This window comes from Primulina tabacum, chromosome 11, assembly GCF_025594145.1.
Source record: "Primulina tabacum isolate GXHZ01 chromosome 11, ASM2559414v2, whole genome shotgun sequence".
NCBI lineage: Eukaryota > Viridiplantae > Streptophyta > Magnoliopsida > Lamiales > Gesneriaceae > Primulina > Primulina tabacum.
The window spans coordinates 29,738,733-29,754,056 of record NC_134560.1 but is presented as its reverse complement, the minus strand read 5'-3'; the positions used below and the strand labels follow the sequence as shown (position 1 = coordinate 29,754,056).

At 34.7% G+C, this 15,324-nt stretch overlaps 1 non-coding gene across 1 annotated transcript; it reads right to left on the bottom strand.

The window, feature by feature from the left end:
- Window positions 1-14,513: 14,513 nt before the first annotated feature.
- On the bottom strand, window positions 14,514-14,624 carry LOC142519966 (small nucleolar RNA R71). The gene has a single exon (XR_012813850.1). It is a non-coding gene; the product is annotated as a small nucleolar RNA R71 (small nucleolar RNA).
- Window positions 14,625-15,324: the final 700 nt, after the last annotated feature.

Below are 15,324 nucleotides of genomic sequence, written 5' to 3'. Positions count from 1 at the left end.
GAAAAGGCCCAGAGGGAGCCCCGACGATCGTATTTCTATTCGAATCATGATAGGCCAGGGCCCAGTTGACAGTGAGAGTGTTACTGGTGTCCCCCGCCGCCCAGTACTGTGGTTTTATGTAGATGGATCCATCGACCCTCATGAGCATGATCAGGAAAGTCACAATTAACGATCTGAATTCAACAAAAGAAAAGAAAAAAAAGAAAAGGAAAATGTTCATGATCATGTTAAAGGTTTTATGTCATGTCATGTTGAGGAAAAAGGAAAAAGTTAAGGTTTATGATTGCATGTCATGAAAAAGTATTTTATGAAAATGTTTATGTTTAAAGTTTTATGCATCATGAAAATGTTTACGAAAATGTTTATGTTTATGCATCTTCATGAAAACGATATTTTAAGTACAAGTATTTTTCACTGTTATATGTTAGCTGTATTACGTAGTACTTGTTATAAAGATTATGGTGTGTTGAGTCTTTAGACTCACTAGGTGTGATGGATGCAGGTTATCATGATAATGCTAAAGGAGGTCTTGATGGTTGATCCGACTGGACTGAAGGTGCACATGACCCGAGGACCGACGCTAGTTTCCGCATATAGAGGGAGCCCATTTATGGGAAAAGGCCCAGAGGGAGCCCCGACGATCGTATTTCTATTCGAATCATGATAGGCCAGGGCCCAGTTGACAGTGAGAGTGTTACCGGTGTCCCCCGCCGCCCAGTACTGTGGTTTTATGTAGATGGATCCATCGACCCTCATGAGCATGATCAGGAAAGTCACAATTAACGATCTGAATTCAACAAAAGAAAAGAAAAAAAGAAAAGGAAAATGTTCATGATCATGTTAAAGGTTTTATGTCATGTCATGTTGAGGAAAAAGGAAAAAGTTAAGGTTTATGATTGCATGTCATGAAAAAGTATTTATGAAAATGTTTATGTTTAAAGTTTTATGCATCATGAAAATGTTTACGAAAATGTTTATGTTTATGCATCTTCATGAAAACGATATTTTAAGTACAAGTATTTTTCACTGTTATATGTTAGCTGTATTACGTAGTACTTGTTATAAAGATTATGGTGTGTTGAGTCTTTAGACTCACTAGGTGTGATGGATGCAGGTTATCATGATAATGCTAATGGAGGTCTTGATGGTTGATCCGACTGGACTGAAGGTGCACATGACCCGAGGACCGACGCTAGTTTCCGCATATAGAGGGAGCCCATTTATGGGAAAAGGCCCAGAGGGAGCCCCGACGATCGTATTTCTATTCGAATCATGATAGGCCAGGGCCCAGTTGACAGTGAGAGTGTTACCGGTGTCCCCCGCCGCCCAGTACTGTGGTTTTATGTAGATGGATCCATCGACCCTCATGAGCATGATCAGGAAAGTCACAATTAACGATCTGAATTCAACAAAAGAAAAGAAAAAAAGAAAAGGAAAATGTTCATGATCATGTTAAAGGTTTTATGTCATGTCATGTTGAGGAAAAAGGAAAAAGTTAAGGTTTATGATTGCATGTCATGAAAAAGTATTTTATGAAAATGTTTATGTTTAAAGTTTTATGCATCATGAAAATGTTTACGAAAATGTTTATGTTTATGCATCTTCATGAAAACGATATTTTAAGTACAAGTATTTTTCACCGTTATATGTTAGCTGTATTACGTAGTACTTGTTATAAAGATTATGGTGTGTTGAGTCTTTAGACTCACTAGGTGTGATGGATGCAGGTTATCATGATAATGCTAATGGAGGTCTTGATGGTTGATCCGACTGGACTGAAGGTGCACATGACCCGAGGACCGACGCTAGTTTCCGCATATAGAGGGAGCCCATTTATGGGAAAAGGCCCAGAGGGAGCCCCGACGATCGTATTTCTATTCGAATCATGATAGGCCAGGGCCCAGTTGACAGTGAGAGTGTTACTGGTGTCCCCCGCCGCCCAGTACTGTGGTTTTATGTAGATGGATCCATCGACCCTCATGAGCATGATCAGGAAAGTCGCAATTAACGATCTGAATTCAACAAAAGAAAAGAAAAAAAGAAAAGGAAAATGTTCATGATCATGTTAAAGGTTTTATGTCATGTCATGTTGAGGAAAAAGGAAAAAGTTAAGGTTTATGATTGCATGTCATGAAAAAGTATTTTATGAAAATGTTTATGTTTAAAGTTTTATGCATCATGAAAATGTTTACGAAAATGTTTATGTTTATGCATCTTCATGAAAACGATATTTTAAGTACTAGTATTTTTCACTGTTATATGTTAGCTGTATTACGTAGTACTTGTTATAAAGATTATGGTGTGTTGAGTCTTTAGACTCACTAGGTGTGATGGATGCAGGTTATCATGATAATGCTAATGGAGGTCTTGATGGTTGATCCGACTGGACTGAAGGTGCACATGACCCGAGGACCGACGCTAGTTTCCGCATATAGAGGGAGCCCATTTATGGGAAAAGGCCCAGAGGGAGCCCCGACGATCGTATTTCTATTCGAATCATGATAGGCCAGGGCCCAGTTGACAGTGAGAGTGTTACTGGTGTCCCCCGCCGCCCAGTACTGTGGTTTTATGTAGATGGATCCATCGACCCTCATGAGCATGATCAGGAAAGTCACAATTAACGATCTGAATTCAACAAAAGAAAAGAAAAAAAGAAAAGGAAAATGTTCATGATCATGTTAAAGGTTTTATGCATGTCATGTTGAGTAAAAAGGAAAAAGTTAAGGTTTATGATTGCATGTCATGAAAAAGTATTTTATGAAAATGTTTATGTTTAAAGTTTTATGCATCATGAAAATGTTTACGAAAATGTTTATGTTTATGCATCTTCATGAAAACGATATTTTAAGTACAAGTATTTTTCACTGTTATATGTTAGCTGTATTACGTAGTACTTGTTATAAAGATTATGGTGTGTTGAGTCTTTAGACTCACTAGGTGTGATGGATGCAGGTTATCATGATAATGCTAATGGAGGTCTTGATGGTTGATCCGACTGGACTGAAGGTGCACATGACCCGAGGACCGACGCTAGTTTCCGCATATAGAGGGAGCCCATTTATGGGAAAAGGCCCAGAGGGAGCCCTGACGATCGTATTTCTATTCGAATCATGATAGGCCAGGGCCCAGTTGACAGTGAGAGTGTTACTGGTGTCCCCCGCCGCCCTGTACTGTGGTTTTATGTAGATGGATCCATCGACCCTCATGAGCATGATCAGGAAAGTCACAATTAACGATCTGAATTCAACAAAAGAAAAGAAAAAAAGAAAAGGAAAATGTTCATGATCATGTTAAAGGTTTTATGTCATGTCATGTTGAGGAAAAAGGAAAAAGTTAAGGTTTATGATTGCATGTCATGAAAAAGTATTTTATGAAAATGTTTATGTTTAAAGTTTTATGCATCATGAAAATGTTTACGAAAATGTTTATGTTTATGCATCTTCATGAAAACGATATTTTAAGTACAAGTATTTTTCACTGTTATATGTTAGCTGTATTACGTAGTACTTGTTATAAAGATTATGGTGTGTTGAGTCTTTAGACTCACTAGGTGTGATGGATGCAGGTTATCATGATAATGCTAATGGAGGTCTTGATGGTTGATCCGACTGGACTGAAGGTGCACATGACCCGAGGACCGACGCTAGTTTCCGCATATAGAGGGAGCCCATTTATGGGAAAAGGCCCAGAGGGAGCCCCGACGATCGTATTTCTATTCGAATCATGATAGGCCAGGGCCCAGTTGACAGTGAGAGTGTTACTGGTGTCCCCCGCCGCCCAGTACTGTGGTTTTATGTAGATGGATCCATCGACCCTCATGAGCATGATCAGGAAAGTCACAATTAACGATCTGAATTCAACAAAAGAAAAGAAAAAAAGAAAAGGAAAATGTTCATGATCATGTTAAAGGTTTTATGTCATGTCATGTTGAGGAAAAAGGAAAAAGTTAAGGTTTATGATTGCATGTCATGAAAAAGTATTTTATGAAAATGTTTATGTTTAAAGTTTTATGCATCATGAAAATGTTTACGAAAATGTTTATGTTTATGCATCTTCATGAAAACGATATTTTAAGTACAAGTATTTTTCACAGTTATATGTTAGTTGTATTACGTAGTACTTGTTATAAAGATTATGGTGTGTTGAGTCTTTAGACTCACTAGGTGTGATGGATGCAGGTTATCATGATAATGCTAATGGAGGTCTTGATGGTTGATCCGACTGGACTGAAGGTGCACATGACCCGAGGACCGACGCTAGTTTCCGCATATAGAGGGAGCCCATTTATGGGAAAAGGCCCAGAGGGAGCCCCGACGATCGTATTTCTATTCGAATCATGATAGGCCAGGGCCCAGTTGACAGTGAGAGTGTTACTGGTGTCCCCCGCCGCCCAGTACTGTGGTTTTATGTAGATGGATCCATCGACCCTCATGAGCATGATCAGGAAAGTCACAATTAACGATCTGAATTCAACAAAAGAAAAGAAAAAAAGAAAAGGAAAATGTTCATGATCATGTTAAAGGTTTTATGTCATGTCATGTTGAGGAAAAAGGAAAAAGTTAAGGTTTATGATTGCATGTCATGAAAAAGTATTTTATGAAAATGTTTATGTTTAAAGTTTTATGCATCATGAAAATGTTTACGAAAATGTTTATGTTTATGCATCTTCATGAAAACGATATTTTAAGTACAAGTATTTTTCACAGTTATATGTTAGTTGTATTACGTAGTACTTGTTATAAAGATTATGGTGTGTTGAGTCTTTAGACTCACTAGGTGTGATGGATGCAGGTTATCATGATAATGCTAATGGAGGTCTTGATGGTTGATCCGACTGGACTGAAGGTGCACATGACCCGAGGACCGACGCTAGTTTCCGCATATAGAGGGAGCCCATTTATGGGAAAAGGCCCAGAGGGAGCCCCGACGATCGTATTTCTATTCGAATCATGATAGGCCAGGGCCCAGTTGACAGTGAGAGTGTTACTGGTGTCCCCCGCCGCCCAGTACTGTGGTTTTATGTAGATGGATCCATCGACCCTCATGAGCATGATCAGGAAAGTCACAATTAACGATCTGAATTCAACAAAAGAAAAGAAAAAAAGAAAAGGAAAATGTTCATGATCATGTTAAAGGTTTTATGTCATGTCATGTTGAGGAAAAAGGAAAAAGTTAAGGTTTATGATTGCATGTCATGAAAAAGTATTTTATGAAAATGTTTATGTTTAAAGTTTTATGCATCATGAAAATGTTTACGAAAATGTTTATGTTTATGCATCTTCATGAAAACGATATTTTAAGTACAAGTATTTTTCACCGTTATATGTTAGCTGTATTACGTAGTACTTGTTATAAAGATTATGGTGTGTTGAGTCTTTAGACTCACTAGGTGTGATGGATGCAGGTTATCATGATAATGCTAAAGGAGGTCTTGATGGTTGATCCGACTGGACTGAAGGTGCACATGACCCGAGGACCGACGCTAGTTTCCGCATATAGAGGGAGCCCATTTATGGGAAAAGGCCCAGAGGGAGCCCCGACGATCGTATTTCTATTCGAATCATGATAGGCCAGGGCCCAGTCGACAGTGAGAGTGTTACCGGTGTCCCCCGCCGCCCAGTACTGTGGTTTTATGTAGATGGATCCATCGACCCTCATGAGCATGATCAGGAAAGTCACAATTAACGATCTGAATTCAACAAAAGAAAAGAAAAAAAGAAAAGGAAAATGTTCATGATCATGTTAAAGGTTTTATGTCATGTCATGTTGAGGAAAAAGGAAAAAGTTAAGGTTTATGATTGCATGTCATGAAAAAGTATTTTATGAAAATGTTTATGTTTAAAGTTTTATGTATCATGAAAATGTTTACGAAAATGTTTATGTTTATGCATCTTCATGAAAACGATATTTTAAGTACAAGTATTTTTCACTGTTATATGTTAGCTGTATTACGTAGTACTTGTTATAAAGATTATGGTGTGTTGAGTCTTTAGACTCACTAGGTGTGATGGATGCAGGTTATCATGATAATGCTAATGGAGGTCTTGATGGTTGATCCGACTGGACTGAAGGTGCACATGACCCGAGGACCGACGCTAGTTTCCGCATATAGAGGGAGCCCATTTATGGGAAAAGGCCCAGAGGGAGCCCCGACGATCGTATTTCTATTCGAATCATGATAGGCCAGGGCCCAGTTGACAGTGAGAGTGTTACTGGTGTCCCCCGCCGCCCAGTACTGTGGTTTTATGTAGATGGATCCATCGACCCTCATGAGCATGATCAGGAAAGTCACAATTAACGATCTGAATTCAACAAAAGAAAAGAAAAAAAGAAAAGGAAAATGTTCATGATCATGTTAAAGGTTTTATGTCATGTCATGTTGAGGAAAAAGGAAAAAGTTAAGGTTTATGATTGCATGTCATGAAAAAGTATTTTATGAAAATGTTTATTTTTAAAGTTTTATGCATCATGAAAATGTTTACGAAAATGTTTATGTTTATGCATCTTCATGAAAACGATATTTTAAGTACAAGTATTTTTCACAGTTATATGTTAGCTGTATTACGTAGTACTTGTTATAAAGATTATGGTGTGTTGAGTCTTTAGACTCACTAGGTGTGATGGATGCAGGTTATCATGATAATGCTAATGGAGGTCTTGATGGTTGATCCGACTGGACTGAAGGTGCACATGACCCGAGGACCGACGCTAGTTTCCGCATATAGAGGGAGCCCATTTATGGGAAAAGGCCCAGAGGGAGCCCCGACGATCGTATTTCTATTCGAATCATGATAGGCCAGGGCCCAGTTGACAGTGAGAGTGTTACTGGTGTCCCCCGCCGCCCAGTACTGTGGTTTTATGTAGATGGATCCATCGACCCTCATGAGCATGATCAGGAAAGTCACAATTAACGATCTGAATTCAACAAAAGAAAAGAAAAAAAAGAAAAGGAAAATGTTCATGATCATGTTAAAGGTTTTATGTCATGTCATGTTGAGTAAAAAGGAAAAAGTTAAGGTTTATGATTGCATGTCATGAAAAAGTATTTTATGAAAATGTTTATGTTTAAAGTTTTATGCATCATGAAAATGTTTACGAAAATGTTTATGTTTATGCATCTTCATGAAAACGATATTTTAAGTACAAGTATTTTTCACTGTTATATGTTAGCTGTATTACGTAGTACTTGTTATAAAGATTATGGTGTGTTGAGTCTTTAGACTCACTAGGTGTGATGGATGCAGGTTATCATGATAATGCTAATGGAGGTCTTGATGGTTGATCCGACTGGACTGAAGGTGCACATGACCCGAGGACCGACGCTAGTTTCCGCATATATGTTATGATTTATGTTAAAAGATTTTATGACTTTTATCATGATTATGAGTGGTTTTTGAGAGGTTATAGTATGGGCTATACTTTTTAAATGTTATTTTAGATTTAGAAAAATGTTAGTTGGTTGTTTATTTTAAAATGATGTCAAAAATATTTTATGAAATTTTATGGTTCGGCCAAATGCTATGTGAGGTTTTAAAAAAAAAATTCTAGTACTTTAAAGCCATAAAAAGGGCAGACGTTTCAGTTGGTATCAGAGCAAAGGTCCTGTAAAGGGTTGTGCCACCATCAGCGCCAGAAAGATCAGTCGTCAAGCCTCAAAGTTGTAAGTTTTTACATGATTTATATGATTTATATGTTGTCACCTGCATGACTACATGAATTATATGTTCACGTCACATGTTTAATAGCTTTATGATAATATATGATTTATATGCTTTGGAATTTTTTTATACGTGATACGATATGAAATAAGAAATTATTTGATTTCAACGCATGTTGGCTTCGTGGTGGAATTGGACTATGTTGATTTTTGGGTTTTAGTATTGACGTTTTACTTTTTGGGCTATAAGTTAATCGTGAATATTATGAATGCTTTTGGGACATGTAGATCTTCTAAGAAAATATTTATGATTCGTGGTTACTAGTTGAATTAATTTTTGAGAATTACTCATAAGTAATAATGATTTAAGGATTTGCAACGAATTTGGGAGTAAGAAAATGTATAAATTGGGATTTTAAGTTTGATGAAAAGTAAGATTGGTTATAAGAATTGATTTTGGGTAAATAAGTTTAAATTTTTGAAATTTTGTTATGAAAAATTTGTAGAAGAAAATTAAGAATGCCAAAAATTTATGGGTTAATCGTATGATTTTTTCGAAATTTGGGACCAATTAAGATAATTTTGAGGAAATTAATAATTTATTTTATCAAATATTAAGGAATTTGGGGACTAGTTTAGCAATAAGCGATAATTAAATGGTTTAAATAATAAGAATTTTGAGGATTTAGACTTTTAAGGATATTTGGAATCTTGGGATATCATGATTCTAGTATTATAAGGAATTTGAATCAAGGGTTTTTAAGGATGAATCGATATTAGGCTTGAAAAATCTAAGCGTTAGCGAATGCATTTGGGATGTTAAGATTTAAATATGATAAGTTGACGAACATTTTGGGTATAAATTAAGGAAAATAATATACGATAAGTTTGGTTATCCATCTTTTTAATATTGGGAATCGTAAGAAAAATTGAAATTCGAGGTTATAATAGTATAGCACTAAGACATTATGGGTCTTTTTAAGTTACCATTTGCAAATAAGGATTAAGAAAGAAATTTTATTTGGGATCAAGCAGACGTAATTACATTTTAGAACTTAAGTTTTATCAGAGTAGCGCAGTGGAAACGTGGATTTTTGGGATACTAGAACTAAGTCTAAACTTTAGGTTATTAAGGATAAGCGAATTTCGAGGACGAAATTCAATTTAAGGGGGGAAGATTGTAACGCCCGAAAATTTTAAGGTCCACGCAAACCACGTGCATGCGATTATTAAATTCTATTGTATTTTAATTAATTGTTTTAATTGTATTAATTAATTATGTTGTGCATAATTACATGTTTAAAATATATTTTTGTTATATGATTGCATTAAAATCGTATTTTTAAGGATTATTCAAGTGACGATCGAGGAACGGGGACCGAGGGCTGTAAAACGTAAAATATTTTTATTAAATAATTATTTTTAATTATTTAAAATATGATCGATGCTTTTTAGTATTTTTGAAAATGAAGGGTTTTGAGGTGATTTTATACGTCGGGACGTAAATTTTATCGGTGTTGGTTTTTCAACAAAATTACGAACTCTTTGGCAACCCGGCTATTTAATTCACAAACTTATTTTTACCCAAAACTATTTTATATTTTAATTAAAAAACTAAATGAGCACTAATGGGCCTAATTATATGTTGAAGGGGCCTAAGCCTATTTAGTGAAGTAATTAACTATAAAATGCATTAAAAACCCTCCCCAAAACATACAAAACTCACGTCTCACACACTCCATATATTCTGAAACACTTCGGCCAGCCCTACACGAAGCACACACACCACACTTTTGAAGGAAATATTTCGGTAGAAAGCTAAGGAAGGTGATAGCCGCGGTTCTCGCCCGTTCTTCGCAATCGTCAACAAATTTTCGTGCGTAAATTACGCAAAGACACGCCATAAATCTCCTTTTCTCGTCGATCACACCATATTACATGTTTTAATTATGTTTGCATGGAAAATATGTTGATCTTTTATGTATTTTCGTTTTTAATCCATATCATGTCAAAAACTTATGCTTTCATGATCCAAACTTATGATAACTTTGCATTAAGGGGCTGCCATGTTAGGGGCTTCATAGGGGACGTTTTTCCACTGGATTTAGAGTCCTTAAGGGCATGAACAAGGGCTGGACAGGACCATGTATCATAGGAAAAGAAAATTTAGAGTCCTAGTGGGTTGGGACTCTTTCGCTAGGGTTCACTAGGGCTTGCGGCGGCTTTCTGCTGTCAAGGGCACGACCAAGGGGCTTAGGATGGTGCTGCCAGGGTCTTAGACAGGTTGCACAAAGGCTGTACCAATTGATTAAGGGTTGGAGCCGAAGAAGGGGGAGTTCAAATTCTATTAGAACTAGGATTCCTTGTGCAGAAATTCAGTAGCTGGTAGGGAAGTGTTCAAAGGACTAAATGGGCTTGATTTGGGTTGTAAAAGGTTTAGTTATGTGTTAGGAGGCTTTAGTTCAAGTTTGGTAAGTTTTGGTTAAGTTTCGAGTCCATACGAGTCAAAACCGGGATGTACGTTTAAGGTTAAAAACGAATCGAGGAATCTATCGAAAAGCTAGTTTTAAGCCTTATAAAACTATGAAAAATTAGGTTTAAGCTTAAATAATTAATATAAGTCTAAGCTTTTAATTTGGGAATTTTATATGAAAGTTTGGTTTAATTCGGGATTAAAACGCATTAAAATGTTATATTTAAAGATAAATTTAAAAGTCAACGAATTAAGCTAAATAAAAATATGAGAAAATTCTTGTAGGCTTAAATAATTATTTGGGACATGTTAGAGTCATGAAATCAAGAAAAAAGACAGAAACGTAAAATGTCGAGTCCAAGGGTAAAACAGTCTTTTTACACCGGGAAATTAGTAAAGGTCATGGCAGTGCCCTAAATGCTATTTTTATGAAAATATGATTATTTTTAAATATTTATGAATTGTTCATGATTAAATGATGATTTTTAAATGTCTAAGGGATTTTTATGATTTAAGAAGACAGTTAAAATACATGTTGTATGCTTGGTCTCAAAAATGAAAAACGTAATGATATTCATGATTTTTCTAAAGTGATGTGAATGAAAAATTTTGAAAGATGTGAAATAATTGTGGCTAATTCGTTAATGTTGGCGACGTCGTTGGGGTTATGGTCTCAGTGGGAGCCCGACGATCGTGTCTCCATCATTGCGAATATGTGGTGACGGTTTTGTGGTAACGGAAGAATGAGAATATCGTGAGGAAAAAAGGCCCCAGAGGGAGCCCATTTATGGGAAAAGGCCTCAGAGGGAGCCCCGACGATCATATTTCTATTCGAATCATGATAGGCCAGGGCCCAGTTGACCGGTGAGAGTGTTGCTGGTGTCCCCCGCCGCCCAGTACTGTGGTTTTATGTAGATGGATCAATCGACCCTCATGAGCATGATCAGGAAAGTCACAATTAACGATCTGAATTCAACAAAAGAAAAGAGAAAAAGAAAAGGAAAATGTTCATGATCATGTTAAAGGTTTTATGTCATGTCATGTTGAGGAAAAAGGAAAAAGTTAAGGTTTATGATTGCATGTCATGAAAAAGTATTTTATGAAAATGTTTATGTTTAAAGTTTTATGCATCATGAAAATGTTTACGAAAATGTTTATGTTTATGCATCTTCATGAAAACGATATTTTAAGTACAAGTATTTTTCACTGTTATATGTTAGATGTATTACATAGTACTTGTTATAAAGATTATTGTGTGTTGAGTCTTTAGACTCACTAGGTGTGATGGATGCAGGTTATCATGATAATGCTAATGGAGGTCTTGATGGTTGATCCGACTAGACTGAAGGTGCACATGACCCGAGGACCGACGCTAGTTTCCGCATATATGTTATGATTTATGGTAAAAGATTTTATGACTTTTATCATGATTATGAGTGGTTTTTGAGATATTTTATGAAATTTTATTGTTCGGCCGAATGCTATGTGAGGTTTTTAAAAAAAAATAATTTCTAGTACTTTAAAGCAATAAAAAGGGCAGACGTTTCAATAGGATTGCATGTATACATGATTTATACTTGGAATGTATTTCTCACCGGAGCTATCCGGCTGTTGTCTTGTTTGTATGTGTGCATGACAACAGGTGGGACAAGATCAGGGTCAAGACGAGGACGAGAGAGGACTAGTTTAGCGTGGAGATTCGGACCCAGAAGTAGATCTGTTTCATCACCGAAAATGTAGTGAATGAACAGTAGTTATTATGATTTACTTTTGTACAGGACTTGTACTTAGATCTGGATATTGATCTTGTAAATGAAATAAGAGTTATTTCATATGTTGCGTACTCTTGTATTTAAAAAAAAAATTTAGACCATGTTTATTTAATTGATCTAATTATTCCCAAAGATGATTAAGAAATGAATTAGCGTCCGGGTCCCCACAGATAAGGGCGAGCCGTGGCGCCTAGGCGTGTAGTTGCGTGAGGAGTCGGTTTCGGGAGGTGTTGCGTCCCTGCGTGCATGGCTCTATTTAGAGTGTTTAGTCAAGCGAACATGGGTCTAATCGTGGTCCTATGTGATGTAGTCAAGTTTTGGTTCGAGTCTGGTCCGGTGTAGGTTGAGTTTTTGGTTTGGGCGCGTGATGAAACTTAAAATTAATAATTTATTATATGTTAAAACCTGTATTTTAAAATTTAAGTTTCATTAAAATTATTTTATTTTAGTATTGTTTGTTTATATTTAATTGTCTTACTAAATATGTTTTATTTTCAGGTTTTCTACGTGTTGTAAAATAATGATAACTCAAGCTAGAAAATTCAATGGAGGTGACTTAAACATGTTTGGAATCCTTGAGAAATTATCTACAACTTTGCAGAAGACATGATTGCCTAAAAAGTTCATTAAGATGATCAAATTGTGCAAATATCAAAAGGAGGACAAATTTACTTTTACTATGACCAGCATTTAGTAAAAAAATCATAACTATTTCAACCAAATGAGGTGAACCAAGTGGCTAAATTCATCTACAGACAATTCCCCACATGTTTACCGTTTTGAGCAGAGTCAAATTCGGTGACTAAAGTTGTGGAACAAAGCATTGAAAGAAGGGACATGGAATTAAACTTGGAGGAGACAAAGAATATTATTGCAACTACATGGCATTAATAAAAATTTTGACCCTTTCTCTCATTAGGCCTATAAATAGAGGCCTTGTACTAGCTTGAGAATCATTCTATCTCATTGTAAAATATAGTGTGAGTGTGTATCAAAGTTCTAAGTTCCAATATATTTTCTTTCATGTTCTCAACTATGAGTGATATTTTAGTGTTGATCAAAAGTAAGCTTATGGCAAGCTAAATCTATTATGTCAAGGTGAAGAGGATGCATTCTTGGTGAAGTAAGATTGTTTATATTTTGTATATTCTTTCTTTATTTCTTTTCATTTAGCCAACTTATTTTTATTGTAGGTATAAAAATGAATTATTTGTTGTTATCAATTTACATCAAATGCTTGATACCATTAAAGTGGTTATCTTGATTTGTTGTTTAATTTTGATACAATAAATATTTCATCACTTATTATTAATATATATATATAGATATATATATATATATATATATTTATATAATAATATCATAATATTTCATTTAGACGATAGCGTGGCTCTGCCGGTTGTTCTAAATGAAATATTATGATTTAATACTAACATCTAACAATCTAACATTTACTTTATCGCAACTAACTTTTATTTTTCGGATCTAAATTTTATTTTTCCGCAACTAACTTTTACTTTTCCACAACTAACATTTACTTTCCGCAACTAACTTTTACTATACCGCAACTAACTTATTAAATCAATATATTTCATTTAGGCAATAGCGTGGCTCTGCCGGTTTTCTAAATGAAATATAATGATTTAATTTAACATTTACTTTATGCAATTATTTAGTTATATAGTTATAATTATAATCATAGGTACCATATATAAAATATCGGTTAATTCGGTATTTTCTATAGTGAGAACTATATTATATTATGTGTGTGTTTAATTTTCTTGGAACCATTATTTATGGTGGTTTCTTTTGTTTTACTTTTAGTTAAACAATATTACATAAACCAAGAATAAATCCTCAAGCCTTGACAAAATTTATAATTTGTAAACTTCATTCTTGCATTTGGTAATCTATAAATTAATAAATTTAAACTCAAAATAACCTCTCTGAGGATCGATCTCGTACTTAAGAAATATATTACTTGCAGACAACCTACACTTGGGTGAATTATTATTTAAGTAGTAGCAAGTTTTTGGCGCCGTTGCCGGGGAGGTATAAATTAAGTTTATATTTGTTAATTATATTTTATTTATAAGTATTGTGTTGTTTTTTTTTGTATGAGTATTTAGAGTCGAAAAAAAAGTAATAGACTTATTCGAGTATCTGAAAATAATTTAAACATGGATGATAATTCAAATAATCAAGATAATGATGATGATAATAATAATAATAATAATAATAATCAAGAACATGATCAATTAAGAACACTTAGGCACCATATGAACCCTATTAGAACTAGTGCCCCATCTTGTTTCGTTTTTCCTCCTGATGCATCTAATTTCAACTTCAAACCTCAAATTATTCAACTTTTACCAAATTTTCATGGCTTAGATTCTGAAAATCCATATTTGCATCTAAGAGAATTTGAGGAAGTTTGTAACACTTATAATGATCAAAATTGTAGCATGGATATAGTTCGATTAAAGCTTTTCCCTTTTTCTTTAAAAGATAAAGCTAAAACATGGCTACAAAATTTAAGATCAAGTTCAATAAGATCATGGGAAGAAATGCAACAACAATTTCTCAAAATGTTTTTCCCTTCCCATAGAACAAACTCTTTTAAAAGACAAATTACAACTTTTTCTCAAAAACAAGGAGAAATGTTTTATCAATGTTGGGATAGATATAGAGAATTACTTAATACATGCCCACATCATGGTTTTGAAACATGGAGAATAGTTTCTTACTTTTATGAAGGTCTAATACCTAAAGATAGGCAAATGATAGAATTCATGTGTAATGGAACTTTTGAAGATAAAAACCCAAATGAAGCAATGGAATATTTGGATTCATTAGCAGAAAATGCTCAAAATTGGGATAATATAGGCACAATAGAACCACCAACAACTAAAAACAATAATTCAACAAATGGGGGTGGTATCTATAATCTTAAAGATGATATAGATATTCAAGCTAAACTTGCATCTTTAGCAAGAAAAATTGAGTCATTAGAAATGAAAAAGAGTGGTCAATTAAAAAGTATTCAAGAAATTGTTTGTCATATATGTGATACACATGATCATGCTACAAAAGATTGTCCAACATTACCTTCATTTAAAGAATGTCTCCATGAACAAGCCAATTATGTTAACAATTATAAAAAACCAATACTAGATCCTTTTTCACCATCATATAATCCTGGATGGAAAAATCATCCTAATTTTAGTTGGAGGAATGATAATAATGCACAACCGTCACAACAATATTTCCAAAATAACCAAAATCATCAAGGTTATATTCCTTATGTTACACCTCCAAGAAAAAACTTTGAAGATGTAATTCATGCATTTATCCAAAAGCAAGAGTCTATCAATATTCAAAACAGTCAATATATGAGTGATTTGAAAGAAACTCTTGCAAAA